The sequence below is a fragment of the Vulpes lagopus genome, chromosome 18 (genome assembly GCF_018345385.1).
Source record: "Vulpes lagopus strain Blue_001 chromosome 18, ASM1834538v1, whole genome shotgun sequence".
NCBI lineage: Eukaryota > Metazoa > Chordata > Mammalia > Carnivora > Canidae > Vulpes > Vulpes lagopus.
Genome location: NC_054841.1, coordinates 47315279 through 47335047, shown reverse-complemented (window position 1 = coordinate 47335047; position 19769 = coordinate 47315279). Strand labels below are relative to the sequence as shown.

At 50.0% G+C, this 19769-nt stretch overlaps 1 long non-coding RNA gene across 2 annotated transcripts; it reads left to right on the top strand.

The window, feature by feature from the left end:
* Positions 1–3934: 3934 nt before the first annotated feature.
* On the top strand, positions 3935–18769 carry LOC121478214. 2 transcript variants are annotated; one of them, XR_005984436.1, is made up of 3 exons: positions 3935–4024; positions 4326–4476; positions 18691–18769. It is a non-coding gene; the product is annotated as an uncharacterized LOC121478214 (long non-coding RNA). The 2 variants fall into 2 exon arrangements; XR_005984435.1 differs by lacking the exon at positions 18691–18769 and adding an exon at positions 4623–4743.
* The last annotated feature ends 1000 nt before the right edge of the window (positions 18770–19769 follow it).

Here is a 19769-nt window from a genome sequence, read left to right as displayed (position 1 = left end):
CAATAGTGTTTTATTTTCATGGAAGAATAATCAAAGCATGGATTTGTGTCTTATCCTCCTTGTAGTTCCTGGTGGGGGGGCTTTTTACAACATCATCAAACCCTGCCATGGCCTGCTTGGACATGGCTTGTCAGCTTACCGACACGTCACCAGCATCTCTGACAGGTACTGTGACCTGGCTTCTGCCCAGCTCTCTGCAGGCACTTCCCTGTGTGCTCCCTGGCCCTGCTTCATGCGGCCATACTGACCTTTACTGTCTTTTGCACATACCAGCCTCCTCGGGCTCCAGGCTCATGAGACTCCATACCTAGGAGGCCCTGCCCTGGGTCTTTGCAGCTGGCTTCTCCCTAACGGCAGGTGGGAAGTCATTCCTTCCCTGGCCACCCTGCTGAAGGAGGCACACTGTCCACAGCCACAGAACCATGTTTGGTATGAGCACCGGAGCCTAGCTGCTTCTTTAGTTAGATGTTGCTTGTTTGTTGTCTGAATCTCCCACTCGAGCATAAACCCCATGAGTGCAGGCACTTCATTGGTCATCTTTGTTTCTCCATCCCCAACATCTACCCAGTGCTGGCCTGACACACCGAGGAACCATTAGTGCCTGGATGCATGCTGGTTTCTGATTCTCAAAGCATTCCATGAGTCCAGAGATAAAACACAGCCACGTCAACGTGAATACTCCACTCGGGTCCCATTGTCTGACATCCTTAGTTTTCTAGTGAAATTTTCTTCTGCACTGTTGAGTTTAGACATTTAAGTACATTTGAAAAAGTAAAGTGCAGTTTCCAGACATTGTTCTAAAATATATCAAACACAGACTTCTTGGTTTTCAGGAAATAAGCGTGCCACCCAAATGTCCACCTTTTCCTGAGCCATCCATTTCAAGCACACGGCTCTCCTGCAGTTTCCAGTGGCTGTTGCCCACTGGAAAGGCTGGCGGTGGCCTGGTCTCCATCCACTCAGGTATTGGGGCCAACCAGCACGAGGTCCCTGGGGGCTCCGGGAGCCAGAGCTGATGGCGGGGTGGGGGTATTCTGCTGGGGTCCTGATGAGAGGAGCTGCTGACACGGCTTACCGCCATGTGAGCACATTCTAGCAATGTACCTGGAGTGCCCCCACCCAGAGTGTGTGATTCACGTCCCTGGCAGCCACCAGGGACAAGTGACCCTGCTTTACTCCCAGCACTGAAGTTGTTTTCTCCTCCCTGGGCAAGGCCACCTCAAGTTTGTTCTGATGTGAAATTTCGTATCTCTTTCTTCGCAAAGACTGAGTGCTGCAAAAGCACTTGAAAATAAATGGAAAAAAACTCTTTGAGAGTGCACACGACAGTGAAGCAAGAGATGCAGAGAGACGGGAAGGCCTGGAATTGGGTTACGAAAGGAATTACAAGTAGGGGGTAACCAGGGAGAGGAGGAAGGGGACCAGGAAGGGAGGTGTATGCTGGGATGGGCCACTTTGCCGGAGAGTAAAAAGGGACAAATCACAGTTACCCATGGGTTCTGGTCAAGTGGGATGGAGAAAGGAAAAATATTTGTGTATCAGATATTTCAGGAATGTGTGCTCTTTCTCACAGTGGATCATTTTCCCTAGAAAATGCCCCAGGTGGACAGAATTGGCTGACTGCAGAAAACGGAGCAGCCAACGTGTGAGCATCAGGGCACGGGCCATAGGATAGCACTGCAGCTGCTGCCTGGAGGGGAGGTGGCCCTCCACACCCTGGACAGACCATGACGACCTTGCCAGCCACCTGCTGCTAATGGGAGTGAGCGCCAGCCGAGGCCAGGCATGTGCACGGCTCCGCTTATCAGTCGCCAGACCATTTCCCCAGGATGGACTTTGGAATGGACTGCGTTAAGCTTCTTTTCCCTCCACTTCTTACTGTTTTGCCAGCAGTGAGGCACCAGACAGTGAGAGGGAGGAGCCCGCTGACACCCCGTCCTGCTGAATGCTTGGGGTAGACCTGCAGATCCCGTGGTCCCTGTGGCCTGCTGGCGTGGCTGTTCCCCCCTGCCACCTGCTGCCAGTGCACACACAGCCCGCAGGTGCCACCGGCCCAGGCTCCAGGAGACGCTAGGGCACACCAGGGCAGTGCTCATAGGCCTTGTTACTTATTGGAATCACCTGCATTAATCTGGATGCACAGGCTGCACCCTCCGGGTGGGGATGGTGGTTCCGCATCAGCATCCTGTGAAGCTTGCCGAGAATCTGGTGTGCAGACAGGTGGTGACTCATACCTTTGCGGGGAAGAAGACCTGAGAGTGCCTTTCAGGCTTGATTTCTGGGATACCAACTTGTCCCTGGGGCTCAGTCACCTCCCTGGGGTTTCTCCAGTCCACCTGCCCATTTCCATCCTTATCCAGGGCCAGGTGCTCTCCCCAGGCATGGCAGGACCTTGCTCTTTGATGTTGCAGCTCTGCTCTGTCCCTTCCTCCAGTCTTTTTTAAGACTAATTTATTTGAGACAGAGGGAGAGAGAGGGTGCGCAAGCCAGGAGAGCCACAGGGAGAAGGGGGAGGATCTCAAACAGACTCCCTGCTCCTGGTGCAGAGTTCCATCTCAGGACCCTGAGATCCCAACCTGAGCTGAAATCGAGAGCCTGACACTTCACTGGCTGAGCCACCCAGGTGCCCTGTCCCTTCCCCCAGTCTTAATACATCTGCTTCCAGGCCAAAGCCCACAATGCCAGGAATGGCCTCCAGGGCTCTGGCCTCCCTGGCAGCCTCCTCCTCCTTCATGCCTCCAGCCACGGGGCCCTTTCTTTCAGTCCCTCAGTTGTGCAGACCTGATCCTCCTCAGGGGTTTGCATGTGCTGATCCACTGTCTGAACTGTCTGTTCCCTACCCAAGGTCATTCCTCCGGAGGATTGCAATGCAGCACCTCTTCCTCTGGGAAACCTTCCCTGACCACCAGCCCTCCACCACTCAACACGAGATGTACTCTCTGTTGTGGGTCTTCTCACCTTTTTCACTTTGTGTGCATGTGTCTGCATGTGTGTACACACATCCATGTGCACATGTGCATGCCCATGTGTGCATCTGGCTGTGTGATGACTCGACCCAGCATCGGGCCCCTGGCTCAGCCACCAGCTCCATGCAGTGGAGAGCTGACGTGGTGCCTGTTTGCCTGCTGATGCACCCCCAGCACTTTGTGGGGAGTCCTGCTCCCAGAAGGTGCTCAACAGATACGTGTTAACTAAAGACTGGACTCTCGTACTTGATCTGGTGAGAAGATGCTCCCTGACATGCCTCCCCATCCTTGACCTATCCCTGCTGATCTGGTCTCCTGTTCTTAGGTTGGACCTGTCCTGCTGCCTGTGGGACTCTGTCTAACAGACATGGCTTTCAGCTCCCCCGCCGCCCCCCACCCGCCCCCGCTGCTGGTCTGGAGGCTGTGGGGTATCGCTGTTGCCCTGTACAGTGTTGGCCGGGGAGGGGGGTATGTGTGTTTCCGGGTGAAGATGCTGCCTTCACCATGACCCTGGGGCTCCCTTGGGACTAGCTGTCAGGTTTGTGACTTCCAATGTCCAGCCCGGGTTTTCAGCCTTTATCCTTGAAGCCTGGATTCACTTTTTGAAAACTGCCATATATAACTGGGTGTCAAACTGGCTGGGAGAAGGTCAGCTATTTGGTCATGAGGGATCAGTGTGGCTTTTCCTTTGAAGCTTGTAAACAGGTGCAGAGGCAACTCCAAAGGGAAAGGACAGAGGATGTGTGTGTGATTCCCCATGCAGCCCTTTTTCAGCCTCCCTGCCCCCTCCCCCACTGCCCAGAAGGACCTGCCTGAGCCCCAGTGGGTTCTGAGCCCAGGGTGGCAGCCCCCTGTCTCCTCCTCCTTGCCCTGCCAGCCTGTTCCTACAGAATGCTCCAGACTTCTCCTGGTCCATTTCCCTGGGCTCTGTGAGGCTTGGTCAGCAGAGGGCACGGTCCTCTATATTCTGGAGACCGGAAGCTGAAGGGAGCAGCGTTGGGGACCTTTGCAGCTCTAACTCAGCCTCTCCAAGCTGTAGGGAGCCACCGAGGAGCTGGGTGAGAGCTCGGGAAATGAGGGTATCCCGAGGGAATTTCACAGAGCCGGCCCGTCCTCTGATATGGGTCCTGCAGCATGCCCCCCCCCCAGGCTGGGCACACAGATGCTCCTCTGTCATCAGTCCTGGCCTGGCCCAGGTTCTTCTGTTGCAGGAACAGACCAGAGTCCTAGGACAGCCCCGTGCCCCCGCCCCGCGGGGAGGGCAGCCGGGAGAACTCAGGGCCAGGCCTGCTGGACTGTTTGCCTTCGCGGGCAGGGTGACGGGCAGCAGGTCGGGCAGTTTCATGTTTCTGTTGACAGATGCTGCTGAGCACCTCATGACATGCCAGCCATGGTGGCGAGCACGGGGTGAGCCAAAACACCACGATGGCCCGTGCCATATGAGCTGTGCTGTCAGCTGGGAAGACACGTTCGACACGCACCTTCATGACGTGTCCAAATTACAAATGCGGTGAGTACTTTGGAAGACAGGAGAGGGTGCTCTGTGGGGGGGGGGAGCTTGGGTTTCCGCCAGCTGCGAGGGCAGGGGCTGGTCCACGAGGCCTCCTCCTCCTGAAGGTGGACACCAGGGTGTGACCTCCCTCATTCCCCTGGCAGGCACGGCCTCCCTTTGGCAGAGCGATGCGCCCCCTTGCCGAGGCCTAAGTTAAACGCTTCCCGGGCCCACACACCTGCAGCCATTTCAGCTCCAGGGAGGCTCCTTCCTGTCCATCCTTACTGTTTCCAGCACCGTTTTCCGCTCACGTCCTGCGTGTCCCTCTGCTCTCTCTATGTTGGGAGTGGACTCCGCAGAAAGGCATTCCATGTTGCACAGCCTCGGAACGTCTTGGAACCGAGCGGTCACTCAGAACGTGGTTTATCTGTCCGGCTCCAGCGCTCCCAGCAGGGCCCCAAGGACAACAACGATGAGCCAGGGAGATGGCAAAATGGGTTTAAATATGACAGTTTTTTAGGGGAAACGCCTGGGGGGCGGGGTGGCAGGATGGAGCTGGTGCTGTATCTCCACCTGAGACTCAGGCTGTGCCCTCCGAAGCCAGGATGTGCCCGAAGTCGCCTGTTTGCACGGGCTTCCCGCGCTCACACTCAGGTGCTTGTTGCTTAAGAGCTTCCCACTCTGTCCGAATCCCTGTCATCTGAACAAAATGTGAGTCCCTGCTTAGTGACAGACCAGGCTGGAGGGTGTGGGGGCTTCTGGCCTCAGCCCAGGACACCCCAGCTGGAAGCAGCCACCTTTCGTGCTCACCTGCTCCGTCTGGCCTCGTCTGTTTCCACCTCCCCCCTGCCCCCATGGCAGCTGAGGTGTCACAGGCAGGACACTTACTCGGCGGCGCAGCCTCTTGCGTGTGTTTCCACACACCTCTGAGACTTGTGAGAAGGACTCAGGTTGTGTAGCTTTTGAGGGTCTGAGAAAGGTCCCCGAGGGGTGACGTGCTCCTGGGAGAAGGCTCCTTGTGTGTGAAGGGTTCGACGGTGGGTGGAAAGGGCCCAGCTGCACGTGGCAGCCAGCTCGTCTTTGCAGAGGCCCACAGAGCTCGGCTTGTGCGGTGCCGCAGCAGCAGCATGGACTTGCGTGAAGAGTGCAATTTCTGAATTATACCCCTGCCCTTTCCCCAGACACACTGCCTGAGGAAGAGCACTGTGAGCGCTGCCCCCAGCCAGCCTCATCCCTCCTGCTCCCAAGGAGTTGGCCAGGCAGGTTTGAGATGCACACAGGCTGTGGGAGGGCAGAGGGAGGCTGGGAGGCTCTCGCTTCTGGGATCAGCCTCAGCCACTTTTGTTTTGAGGAATTCAGGTAATGGATAAGGAGGACACGCAGCTTTTCCATGGGTGCTTAAAGCTGATAGAGAAGCTTGTAGGTATTAAACCAGGATAGGTTTCAAGACTGGAAGCAAGGAGAACTTTGCCATGTAAAGTGAGAGGCTACAGAATTCTGGAAGAACAAGGGGATCAAATAAGATTTTAAGAAGTGTTTTTCTGGTTCATCCCCCTTGGCATTCTTCCAGATATTTGAGTGAAAACTGACACTAACGTTTCACATTTTGATTTTGGGGCTTTGTTCTTTGGAGTGTGACTCCATGTGCAGACCAGACAATACGGAATCCCTGTTTGTATTTGGCTCACACACGCAGCACATGCACATAAACACCACACATACAGCCCATGTATCACACACGCAGCGTACACATCACACATACATCACACACAGCACACATGTATCATACATATGCCACACACATCACACATGCCACACACATCACACACACACACACCACACACAACACACGTGCCACACACACAAAAGAAACCACTCTGAGAGATGCACTTTTCAGATAAGAACTGAGATTTTTCATCATAACTTGTAATATGTACATCAATACATCAAATACATTTGACCTGTTGTCCATTCATCTATCTGCCAGATGGATTAAAATGCAGTCTTACTCCTTTTCTGACTCATTTATTCTCTCCTAGGAGAAGTCATTTGTACTCCAGCTACTTTCAAAAGGCATGAAGCCCAGGCTAAAGAAAGCCTCCTCTCTGGTTGAAATTCCACAGTGAAGCCTGGTCCAGAAATAAGTCACAAAAATAGACAGTCTTTCCTCATCCACTGTAGAGGGCACAGTGCACACAGTGCTGTCACAGTAAAGCTTCTTAGCAGGGACCATGTCGGCTCCGGGTGAGACTGTCTTGGAGCAGGCCAGCCACGCTGTTCAGCGCGTGCGGACAGAGCAGCTGCCCAGGAGGGGGGAGCGCGACATGCCAGGGAAAGTAAAATCCAATAACAAGATGGATGAGCCTTCTTGGCTCCTGTCTTGTACCTAATTACCCAGAGGAAAGGCTGACAATGGAGACTGTAAATTGTGCCTGGAAAACAATCCTGGGTGGGGCCCTCCGTTTCTGTGTTCAGAGGCCAGGCCTCCGGGCCAGCCTGCTGCTTTCCTAGGCTGGTTTCTCCAGGGCCAGGAGGGGTCTCCTTGGAAGCAGCCTCTTGAAACACTCTTTCCTGCTCCAAGTGCCCTGCCCCACGTTTCCTCAGCATTTCCCTTCTCTGACTGAGGCCTCACCCCCTTCCTGTTTTCCTGGCCCTTAATGACTCCAGCCCAGGGAAGGCAAAGGTTGTCCGATCCCTCTTCTTTGTTTTTACTCTCTGTACCTGCCTGGGCCCCAGGCCCCAGCCACGAGAGGAGCAGCTGTTTCAGGACCCGTGGCTCACCCCAGCGAGGGTCTGCGGTGGTCACACCTGCACGGGGGCAAAGTAGCTGAGGCACTGGTCACCCACCCACCCAGGTTTTCGTGGCTTTCAGTGAGACACCAGCTTAACAGCGTCCAGATAGGAAAGGAAAGCATGGCGAGAAAACAATAAACAGGATGGGATTTCTAGTTTGCAGGTTCTGCTTCTGTAAAACACCAACATTGTCAAAGGGAAATTCTGGACATTCACGCAAAATGTGCTTGTCCCTAGTTATGGACCACGCTGTGACCTATGTTCCCCAGATGTTGGCAGTGGTGCAACCTGTTTTCCAGAATTGCTACCATGCCGGGTAGAGAATGACGATAAGTGGTTTCTTACCTGAAGAAACGTAACTGTGGGCGGGCATAGTACCTGGGGTCTGGCCCCATGGTTTGGTTTCCCCCCTGAGGAGGGTGGCAAGGGAGATCCTCCCTGGGTGTGATGCAGGGAAGCAAGGCTGAGCGGCCGGGAGGACCGTGGGGCATCTGGCCTTTTCCTTACTGCCCTCCAGACCTTAAATTCTGTCCTCCGTGTAGACACACAGGCTGGAAGGAGCTTCAGAGCCAAGGCAAGGCCATCTGGGATTTCTCCATCCCTACTCTCTCTGGATCAACACAACTGTATTTCCACTGACTAAATATTTAAGGACATTCCCAAAACAGAAGCTGCTCCTGGGTCGGTGGAGATGTGAGTCAGCAGGTGGAGAAGACTTCCTAGGCATTGGTGGCTATTTCTTGACGATGAGTCACACGGACTGTCACATGCTCTTTCTTCTTTCTTTCTTTCTTTCTTTGAAGATTTTATTTATTTATTTGAGAAAGAGCATGAGCAGGGGGGAGCCAGAGAAGCAAACTCCCTGCTGAGCAGGGAGCCTGACCCAGGCTCCATCCCAGGACCCTGAGCCAAAGGCAGACGCTTAACTGACTGAGTCACTCAAGTGCCCCCCACCACCACCACCCCCGCCTTTTCTTTCTAGTGCAGGCATTTTCATGTCCTTGAATCTCATTTCATCTCATTTCATCCCCTGGATGGTGCTGGAAGGAAGCCAAAAGCTAATCTCACCATTTTGTTGAAACTGAAGCTCAGAGAAATCAAATCATTCACCCAAACTGACACATGCATTGAGCAAACATTTACAGATCATCTGCTGGGGACCAGGGACTATAGTTGGCCTTGGGCATATGAGGACAAAAAGCAACAGCATCCCTTGTCTTCCTGGCTCCTACAGGCTGCACCCAGGGCTTCCTGAGAGTGGGAAGGATTTGACAAGCTAATCAGAATGGGACGGGAAGCAAAAATAGCATTTCTCCAGGGTCACTTTCCAAATAAACTGAACTGCCCTTTAGAGACTTTGCTGCCTCAACAAGATGCACCACGGAGCAAGGGCTCGCTTCCATCATGGGAGCGGAGCCACAGCAGCACCACCTCGGGCCTCACAGGAGCCCAGGGAGCTGCAGGCTGCAGAGAATCAGAACACGGTAAAACATGTTTAGCCCCATGACGGGAAGGAAAGATTCAGAAGACACAGGGGTTCTACAGGGCTTTGGGGGGAAAATGGTATAATGTGCATGAAAGAGATTTTTTTAAAATGCTTTTCCTATTTTTTTTTCCATTGGAATCAAAAGTGCTTTTTCAGGATGGGTTAAAACATTCATCAAATGCAATTTGTACTGTTTTATTTTCTACAAGGATTGAGGAATATTATAATAACAGAAGCAGAGAGATTAAGATGAGTAAAATATAAAGATGCAAAGTAAGCATCATGCCCTCAATGGGAAGGGAGACAAAACCTTAAGATAAACTCTATTCTTGAATGACTGTTGATTCAAGCATATAACTTCTGTCTGAGTTTCCTGGTAGCTGGGGGGAGGGAAGAATGCCATGAGTTTGTGACTTTTCTTCATTAGCTAACTCAAGAATGCCAGGCCAATCACGAAGAGACACCCTTCCCTCTGCACTGGATTCTAGAGGGCATCCTTCCCAAACCTCCGTAGAAAACACTGTAAATGCAGCTGGGGGCTTCGACTGTTTTTTATTTGACTAGAAATTGTGTCCATCTGTTCATTTATTGTAGCCAAGCATTAGTATTAAAAGCCTTTGAATTCTCATCATTTCTGTGCCTGCTCAAAAGTTGGCCGATAGTCCCTGCTGCGAATGACAAGACTAGGATAATGAGGAACTGCTCTTAGGGACAGTGGTCAGGGTGACTTGGGTTGGGGTGTAGGTGGATTCCACTTGTGGGCGGAATTCTGACATGCCACCTCTAACCCACACCATCCACCCGGAGAGACATTGTGTCTCTAGTTGTCATCTCGCTCTGGGTAGTTCTTCCTCCAAGTCTGCCATGAGTCCCCAGATGCACAATTAGGTGTCCAGGGACTCCCACCTGTGTGCATTCCCGACACCATAGACCTCCGCCCTGTCTGTCACTTCTCAGCTGGATGACCCGGACAAACGCCCAGTGTCTCTGGAGAAATGGAGGGGCTGTGTCAGTGGCTGTAAATTTCCTTTCAGCTTGCATTTCTGCCTTTCCTTCAACAGCCCTGGAGGTAAAGGTCCATGCTGAGATCCATGGCCACTGACCTGAGAACTACTTCTCTGGAAGCTCTTTGTTCAGAAACCTGTGGCATTTAGTTGGGTCTCCTGCTCTGGCTTTTATTATAGTTGGGTGATGGGGCTCAGGTTTTCATATTTTCATCAAATCATAGACCATGTTCATTTGGAAATGGTGATGACCGACAGATAGTGTCTAACTGTGCCCAACAGTTGGGTCTCTACAGATGGTTAACTGCCTTGAGAATGGACTGAGGACAACTTCTGCTAGACTCAGCTCAGCTAAAACAACAGGCAGTTGGACAGCTGGCTGGGGTGGGGGGGGATGGAGGCGGGGTCTCAATTTACTGCAGTGAGCCCACACCCCAAGGCAGCTGTGTCCATGCTAGTCGATGAGATCGTTACAGCACCCATGAGTGAGTAGAAATAGGAGTTTATGTCCTTGAAAAACAATAGCATGTCTTCAGCAAACTCTCCCTCCAGGGGCTGCTTTGCTACATGTGGCTGGTGGGAAAATGCAAAGGAGGGAAGTCTGCCCTGGCTCAGTCTCCCACTCTTGCCAGCTGAAAACTCCAGTAGAGAGGACATGACCAAGGAATTAAGACCCCTTGACAAACAAATCCTCACCTACTGTCATGAAGTTGGAGGGCAGAGTGGAAAGAAAATACTTCTATTTTCTCTGTTAGGTAGTGAAAAGCAGAAAGGGCCAGGTGCTGATTTGGAACCCTTTCTATGAGTCACGAGTACACTTGGTTTTAGGCTAATAGTGCTGAAAGTTTGGAAGGCCCAGAGGAAATGTGGCGAGCCCACCAGGAGTGGTGGGGGCCCATTTCTTTTCTTCTAAACTCGTCAAGGGTGCAAGGACCCAGCTCTCACGTCTTGTCCTTCAAGTTTCCAGCTAAACAGGCAGTGATTCCCACAGAGGATCACTCTTTAATTAAGTCCAATGACTTGAAAGGGGCCACCTCTAACTAGTATCGTGGGCTACGTGTACTGGGGGTTTCTGCCTCTTGCACATACTGACCTAGGATAGGACTGAGGTGGGGGGAAGATGCTTCTGAATGAGCTACAGCTTCTTCTTTTCTGGCAAAGGGAAGAACAGCAGCCTGCAGACCTCTTCTACCCTTGAGGCAGGAGGCTCTGTCTCTCTGGTTTGCTCAGGTCCTGGGAGGGAGAGAGGAGGTTAAGAACTGGTGTCAACTACAAGTCATCTTAAATTCCACGAGACCCTGCAGATTTCAGTCTGACACCAGTCATCACCAAGGCATGCAGGCTTGGGCTGGGGATGGGGACTCTGTCTCTTTTTCCTAATGCCTCTGTAAAAAGGAAGGCATCTTGCTAATGCTTCTGTAGGAAAAAAGACATTTTAATCCCTTTAGCATGGAAAGTGGTTTGCGTGTTTCATCTTGATGGCTGACAGTACATAAGGCAGCAGCAGGAGAAATTTCATTTATATCTCACCACTGTGAAGACAAAAGATACAATTTCTTGTCGGTGGTTATATTTATCATTGTGTTTCTTTGGGTCATCTATGAAAATTTTAATAAGGCTCTCATTCTGATATATCTAATTCTAATATGACCTCAAGCTGGCCACAAAAAGCCATTTGCTATCTATAGATAAATTATAACACAATTTGGCAAAACAGTGCAGCTGTAAGCCATGATTTTTCTTTTGCTGGTTGTGGGTGGGACACCATTGTCAGAGATGTCCTCAGAGGGTTTTGGCAAGTGTGCTCGGACCAATGAAGTCCCTGCCTCCTGCTTCTCAGAACCGTAGGCTCCAGGATATATCCTCTTTCCATGCTGACTTCCAAAGAGAAACCCAAATCACTGCCCCAGAGTTTTGAAGTAGGTTTTAAGTACATAGTTTCTCTCCTTTTTCTGCAAAATGATAGTCTGGGCTTCTCTGAATACGGTTCATATACATGCTAAATATCATTTTTTTTTTTAAAGATTTGACTTATTTATTCATGAGATACACACACAGAGACAGGCCAAGACACAGGCAGAGGGAGAAGCAGGCTTCCTGCAGGGAGCCTGACGTGGGACTTGATCCTAGGACCCCAGGATCACGCCCTGAGCTGAAGGCAGATGCTCAACTACTGAGCCACCCGGGCGTCCCTATATCCTAAAGGTTTAAATCTTAACTCTTAATTGAGAACAAAAATTGGCTTAACCATTTTACTTAAGAGGAGACATGATTACTGCTTATGAATCAAGACACATCTCCAAAAGCTGAATTCTGAAGCTTTAAGTCACCGCTTGCAGGACACTACCACTAGCTCTGGGAACTACTGTGCTATCTGAAGACCCTGTTCCTTAGGGGGGAGGGTGGGGGCTAGACATCAGCATGATGTCTGTGACACAGAGCCTGTGTTTTTGACTATTACTGTTTTTAGCCAGTCTTAGCTAAGTGACCTCAGCTCCTACTCAGGTCTGGACAGTGACCTAGCTGAGTGCAACAGGCTAGCTCTGCCTCATTTGGATGGGAGACGTCAGAGGGTGACACATGGTGACCACATTAGAAAGGAACAGTATGTCCCCCAACGCAAGGGCTTCCTGTAATGGGAAGGTGCTGGTTTGGTGGCATTTGGCACATAGTAACATGTTTCCAGAGATCCTGGTCAGGGTCTTAAAGGCATAATCAAACTATAATATGATTGTTAAGAACCTAACATTGAAGTTGTCTTTTCCCAGTATTTTTATACTCCCTTCAAACAAGTTGCCCTGTGGTGGCTCCTAGGCCTACATGGTCATCGCCTTTGGTAGAGACTGAGGTTTGTTCTGATATTTGAGACACTGAGAGGAAAGTTATCCAGAGATGGCTTCGGGCACTGATGCTAAGTTGTCCCCTTCTGCAGTGAAGCTGGGCTGGCCTCTTGACTCACAGGATGTGTGGCAGCCACTGTCATTTCTGGGCCTAAATCTTTAGAGGCCCTTGGAAGGCCTGGAGGCCTCCTTGTGCTTTGGGCATCCTGAGCTGCCACAAAATAGGTCCCTGTGGAGAGGGGAAGGTTGTGAAATGACACACAGTGTCTGGCTGAGCAGCCTTCTGGCTGTCCCCGGAGGCACCTTGTGTGTGATGGAGCCATCTGGAATGTTCTGCCTAAGGTGAGCTCCTGATGATGCTGCCACCATCAGCTTTGTGCACTGTGAAAGAGCCACACAGTTGGTCAACTCACACTTGTGAGAAACAATAATTTCTGTTGCTTTAAGTCACTAAATCTGAGGTGGTTTACTTTGCACCAAGAGCTAACGGAAACATTTAGAGATAAAACAGACAAGCCTTGGGCCCTAACTCAACCTCAGCCCCATGTGGTAGTGCAGTAAGCCCAACTTATGTTGCTGTTCACGCTGACTCAGACCATATGGCTTCCTACCTGGGGCAAGGTGAGGGTAAGTTACCACCTTAAACGGAAGGAGAAGTCAGTCCAGTCGAGGTGTGGGCAGTACTCTCACGATATAATTGACGTCAGCTCCACAGGGGGTGTGTCCCCATCCAGGCTGGGTGATGGTGGGCAGGCTTGCGGCAGGTACCATGGCAGAGGTCTTGGTTTCATTGGGTCAAGGAGCTTCAATAGAGTTCTCCAGGGACCTGGCCTCCTCTGCTGAATCTATCTCTGTGGGAAGACCCCACACTCAGTTCTTCAAAAGCAGGGGACTAACTCTTTAAGAGTTTTCAGTCGCTACTGCAGAAGGCAAGGCCAGATGTGGAGGTCCGTATGGAGTGGTATGGGTGTGTGTGTGTGTGTGTGTGTGTGTGTGTGTGTGTGATTCTTGGTCACACCAGTCTGACTAAAGACTGACTTTCAAATTCTAAGGATGGGGCCAAGAGTGAGTTCCTTTCCCCTTAACTGAGAAGGCATTCAATAACAGAGCAAAGACAAGTCTCAGGGTACCCTTCATTCTCCCTGGATGGGGGAAAGATGAAGGACAATGGTTTCTTGGCACTTCTGTGAGGAATGTCTCTTGAACACACAAAGAAGGGGGTGGCTTCATCATGCTCATCTTGGAGATGCTGGACCTGCTTCCTAATGGAGCTGCCTGTGGGAAGAGGGCCGGACTCTTGCTGCCCACTCACTGGCTGGGCACTGGGAGGTCACAGCCCAGGGGCAGGAGAGTGGTGCTCACTGTTTCTGTCTCTCTTGGTCTAAAGGCTGCCCCAGACGCATCATGGACCCCACACGGCTCACCTCTGGGATGTGAGCCAGAAGATGGCTGCTAGTTAATGGTGACTCATGCTAGTGTCCTGTGCACGCAGATCCCTGGCCTTGGTGATGGGACAGAGTCCTGTCTCTGTGTGGCAGCCTTATGGGGCAGGTGTCCCTGCTTGCTCATGGGTTACAAGTGTGTCTTTGGGATGAACGAAACCCCTCAGCTCCTGAACCTGACTGGACCTCCCTCTATGGCTCAGCACTCTGCTTCCTCATCCTCCCAACTTCTCTGTTCTCCATAGTCACCTGTTCCCCAGCTAGATTTCTGGGCTATACTCTGCACTCGCACCTGTGCCAGCCCAGATCCCACCCATTTTAGAAGACTTTCTAGGGGTCACCTCTAACTCAGGGCCTTCACCTGCAGATGGGCCTTCTCTCTGCGACTTGAGATCTTTCATACTACCTTTTAATTCTTTTCGTATGGTTGCATGTCTTCAGAGTTTCAGGAGGGTAGGGTTCTGTGTATGCTGCATGGTCCCTGGCATAGTAGATTTAGCTGAATTTTCAAAGGTCCTGCAAAAGACACGTGGCTCTTCTCAGAAGCCAGCTCCAGGAGCCTGGAGAAGAAGCTTGGAGGTGAATGTTGAGAAGGATTCAGAGGGGGTAGAGTTAGTGCTGCTTGCTGGGGAATTAGGGGAGGGTCAGAGTGGGGACAAGCATCAGAAGACCCTGCTGCATTTCAAGAGTCTCACCATCTAGGTCACTGCCAATGCTCAGGCATCTTCTTTCCACTTTTCTCAGATTTTTCTGGTCTTTAAATAGGACTGCTACAGATTAAGACAAGTGTCACATATGAAAAACTGTCAAAGTGACCACCCCCCTCTAAGACATTTAAGTACAAAAAAGGAGCTCAGACAGGCAGGACCATGTGAGATAAGTCTGGCCAGCTCGCTCAAGTACAAATATTATGTGAAAGTCATTATCCTGGATATGAGTCCTCATCACTTGGCAGTGCCCAGGATGGTGACCTGAAGCTCATAAACGGATTGCCCCTCATCTAATGATAATGAGTAAATTTCAGGCCAGGACAAACAAACTCCTGAGACATAAACGTTAGACATGCCTCTCTCCCTGTGCTGGAGGACTCATGTATTGGGCAGGGCTTGGTCCTAGGCCCTGAGCATGTTAAAATGCATGAAGGTAGAAAGTTCCGTCTTTGGGGGCCTGCAGCCCAGGTGGGCTTGGCTTTGCCTAACGTTCCTTAAAGGATATCAGACAGAGAGTTCAAGGCAAGTCACTTATTTGGTCATTCACTTGTTTAGTCAACATTCACCAAGACAAGGACTTGAGAGAAGCTTATTTGGGGTGTGTGTGTGTGTGTGTGTGTGTGTGTGTGTGTGTGTGTGTGATGCTATAGGAAGCATCACCCTGCCAGGAGCAGGGAGAGCCACATAGGGAATGGAGCCACAATAGGATGTTTTTAGGGACCTCTGAAATCATGCAGATTGCCCACCAGGACTGCCCCCCCGCCAAGTATGCACCAGTAACCACTAGCTCCTACCTTGGCCCCCCACCACACAACATACCCCTCAGTGTGGCACCTGTTCCCAGCTGAGCAGGAGCAGGGGAAGCATGAAGTCAGAGAACAAAGAGGGGCTCACCACAGCTGAGTGGACCAAAGGCTGAGCCATGAGGACCATCTCTACAGGTCCCTATGGCTAGCCATAAGATCCCATCCGGAGACCTCACCCCTCAGCCTCTAACCTGCATCCTGATCTGAGCCTTTGGAAGATATAGTAGCATCATCGTTGAGCCATTGGCAGAAAAGATGCGTGGTAAGCCCTTACAGGTAAAGACAGAGGCCTTTGTTCTGGTTCCAGGGAGGAAGAAGTTGGGATCTGGTGTCCTAGCTGTGCCCAGACCGCAGCGGATAGATGCCCAGCTTCAGGCAGAGCACACATCTTCCAGCTACAGTTTCCTGGCTGTACTGGTTGTTTTGTAAGAGGTCTCTAAAGGAGGGACTAAGAGGACATGGGAGTCATATCCCTGTTTAAGTAGTTCCTCACGGAGCAGGGAGGGATCATCTTGTGCTGTACCTGAAGCTAGGGACACAGATGGGGTGTGCATGCCTGTGTGTGAGAGAGACAGTGCATGTGTATTAGTATGTGTGTGTGTGTGTGTGTGTGTGTGTCTATGTGTTGCAGGGACCATGCTTCGTCTCCATAGGCTCTGAGCATGTGTGAAAGTAAAGGAAAACATGACATGGTCTGTGTGAAGCTGGAAGCCGAACCAGCTTCAACAAGATGTGAACTTGTTAGAAGTGCAAATTCTCAAAAACTCTGGAGACAGGCCCCAGGAATCTGTGTTTTAACAAGCTAGGCAGGTGATTCTGAGATGCGCTTGGCTGTGAGAACCACTCTCCTAAACCTAAATATAGGAGAAGGCCTTTCTAACAGATGCAACGGGGAAAATTGCCATGCCTTGCCCCCTGTAGTAGTGAGTGCCACATCTCCAGAAATATTCAAGAGAAGGATGATTGCCCATCAGTCAGGCATGTTGCAAAGGAAATTACCACATTAAATAGGGAGTTCAGTTGAAGTCACTTATTGGGTCACACAATCTCATTTAGCAAACATGTACTGAACAGGGTGACCAGGCTGCGTCCAGGGTGACAGGCAACAGGAATGGAAGCCCTCTGAGCCCTCTGTCCCCACTGTCCCATGCATGCCCATGATTCTGTGAAGTCCCCGCTGCCTCTCTTTCATGCTTTCTAGTCATAGCCCTTTGTTTTGACAACCAAACATCGAGTTGCCCTGGATGACTACTTGCTATCCTTACAACAGACTCCCATCCTGATGTTTCTGGATGGAACCCTATATCAGAAAGGGAGAATGAAGCCAGGGAGCCCTGACTCTCCAGACTACAGATGAAACCCCGAGTGAGGAGGTTGTAGCAATTTCCTGTTGAGCACATGACTATGCTACTCTCTTGGTCCTTATGAGTCACCCCTTGTCATCCATGTCATATTAGTCACTCACTGGAGCTCAGAACCCAGCAGGAGACTTCTTGGGCCTTGGTAGGGGACGAGGATGAACATCTCATTGTGGGGTTGGGTCCAGAGGGACAATCTCTCAGACAAATAAAATGTTCCATATGACTTTGCTTACTGCTTTAATGAGGTGACAAATAAAAACTATAATCATTTCAATGTATTTAAAAAGTCAAATTATTGCACAAGGGCTGCACATTTTTCAGAGGAAAAACAAGAATACAAATGAGCAAAGCCAAAACAAAACAAACAAATTCCCTTCAACTCCACTACCCAGACACAGATTGGTATTAACATGTTGACATGAGTGTACGTGTGAGTGTGTGTGCCTGTGTAGCAGCAGAATCACACTGTGAAACTCGGCTCTAACATGCTTTTCCACATAGAATATGTCCTGTGTGTCTTTTTATGTCAATAAACTTACACATCAATTTAATGCTACCTAGCACTCCATTAGTACAGATGTGGAGTTTTCTAAGATAGTAACTACTTTTAGTTTTTAAGAATTATTTATTTATTCATTTATTTATTTACTTAAGAGAGAGAGCACAAGAGTGTGCACAAGCAGGGGGGCAGCAGGCAGAGGGAGAGGGATAAGCAGGCCACCTGCTGAGCAGGGTGCTAATGCAGGACTCAATCTCAGGACCCTGGGGTCAGGACCTGAGCTGAAGACAGATGCGTCACCAGCTGAGCCTCCCAGGTGCCCCTCAGTAACTGCTTTTAAGGAAATCTTTCTAAAATGTGTCTCACCACACCCTCTTGCTTCTTCCCCTTCCTATTTCCAATCAGAGTAGGAACATGACATAAGCTTATTTCTAGGGACCATTATTTAGTAAACCCCATGCGTAGTTTCAGCAAAGAGGCAGTTGGGTGGAAGGAGGAGATGCAGATGAGGACTGGTGAGTCCCAGGTCAGTGCTGGACCTTGGGCATGTTCTCTTACTGCTCTGGGCAGTAAGTTCCTGATTTCACAAGAGGAAGCTTTCCCATGCCTCACTGCTTCCTGCATCTGCTTTCAGGATCTTATTTCTCCATTCCCCCACCATAAAATGGGCCCCAGGACACCTGCCACACCTGGTGTTGTCAACTGCTTTCAGGCTTACCATAGGCAAGATGGGTCCAGAATATGGTCCTTTGCATTGAGGGCCCCTCAAACCCCTCTGCAGGACTGGCCCACCCCAGCAATTATCCTTTGGAGAAATGAGGGTCCAAAGAATAGGAGATGACACAGTATTGGAATCACACCCTGGCTGTAGCTTGAAGAGCAGTCACAGAGTTGGGAGCATCCACGTCTTCCAGGATGTGTTCTAAGGATGCCGCTTCCAGGGCCCGAGCTTAACCCCAGTGTATCACAGCCTGTGTGGGGACCCCCCATTGGCATACGTCTAAATAAACACCCCTGATATTTTCCAAAAGGAAGTAAAGGGAACTTAACCCATTGCCCCACTCCTAAAACGTTATTTTACCTAAAGTTTCAAATGGCTCTGCACTGGGAAGCACCTTTAATTATTGATCGCTTGCTGGATGCTTAGCCTAGAGTGAGAGGGTGAATGGGAGGAGAGGGAGACAGAATGAGAATCAATACTTTCCCCCCAACTTTCTATACAAAATTTTCTTTCAATGTTTTTCTTTTGTGGCTCCACATAGTAAATGTGTCTCCTTGCTTTTCTTTCCAGAATGTGCTTTCCTATCCGTACTCTCACTGACCTTAAAGGCTGTGGCCACTCCTGGCACAGATGAATCCCAGGTCCTGACCCTTGGAAACTGTCCAGCCCTGCCACCTGTCGCAAAGACAGGACAGTGTATGCAGATTTCAAAAATACAAGAAAAATGGCTATACATGTGTGAGGTGCACTCAAGCCAATTGCTTAATTGGAGTGGATGTTCCCCGGGTAGATGAGGAAGATTTTGCAAATCTGTGTGGTCTGAATGGACAAGTTCCTTGCAGATTACGTTGGGTTTATCTTGGCTTTTCCCAGAGGCAATTTGGCTCTGATAAGGAGACCTCTAGCAGAGTCTTTTTGGCTTCTGAGGGGTGAAGAACTGTTAACCTGATCCCTGAAGAGAAAGGGATCTTATACGGTTCTATTATTTCCTTAAGATCTCGGAATAGTGCTTTCATTTGCCCAATAACGTTTATTTATTAATTAAACATCTGTTAAACACTGGAGAGCTGCCAGGCAGTGTAGTAGGTGGTCACATGTTAGAATAAATAAGCGATGGGCTCATTGTGGATGACCTTTATCATTCTTCAGAGAATTGAAAATATGATTCAAAGTTGTTCAAATGAAATGTAATCAACTTGATATATATATATATGTATATATATCATGTTAATACATATTAAATATATGAACCTATCATTATTATTACTCACTGAAGATCTGTTCTTCCTAAGTCTGTTTTCCATTTAAATTACACTTTCCTGTCTCTATAAAAGTTATTATCATGGAAAACTTCCATGAACAAATTTCACATTTCTGTTTTCTTAAACAAGATGTTCTTGCTTGGATTTTCACTTAATTTTCTTGTTTTATATTGTGCTGTGTTGGGTCAAATGAACCATTTATCTCCTCCTGCCACCCCCCCTCCCCAGTGACCCTGCCTGGCCGGGTTTGGGGCTGTCTGTGTGAATCAGTGTTTCCATTGTGCCCATCTGTGGGCGGTCACCGGGTCCTTGACCACACACACACACACACACACACACACACACACACAAGGCACGCATGCTGTCAGCTTGCTAGCATTCTTCCTC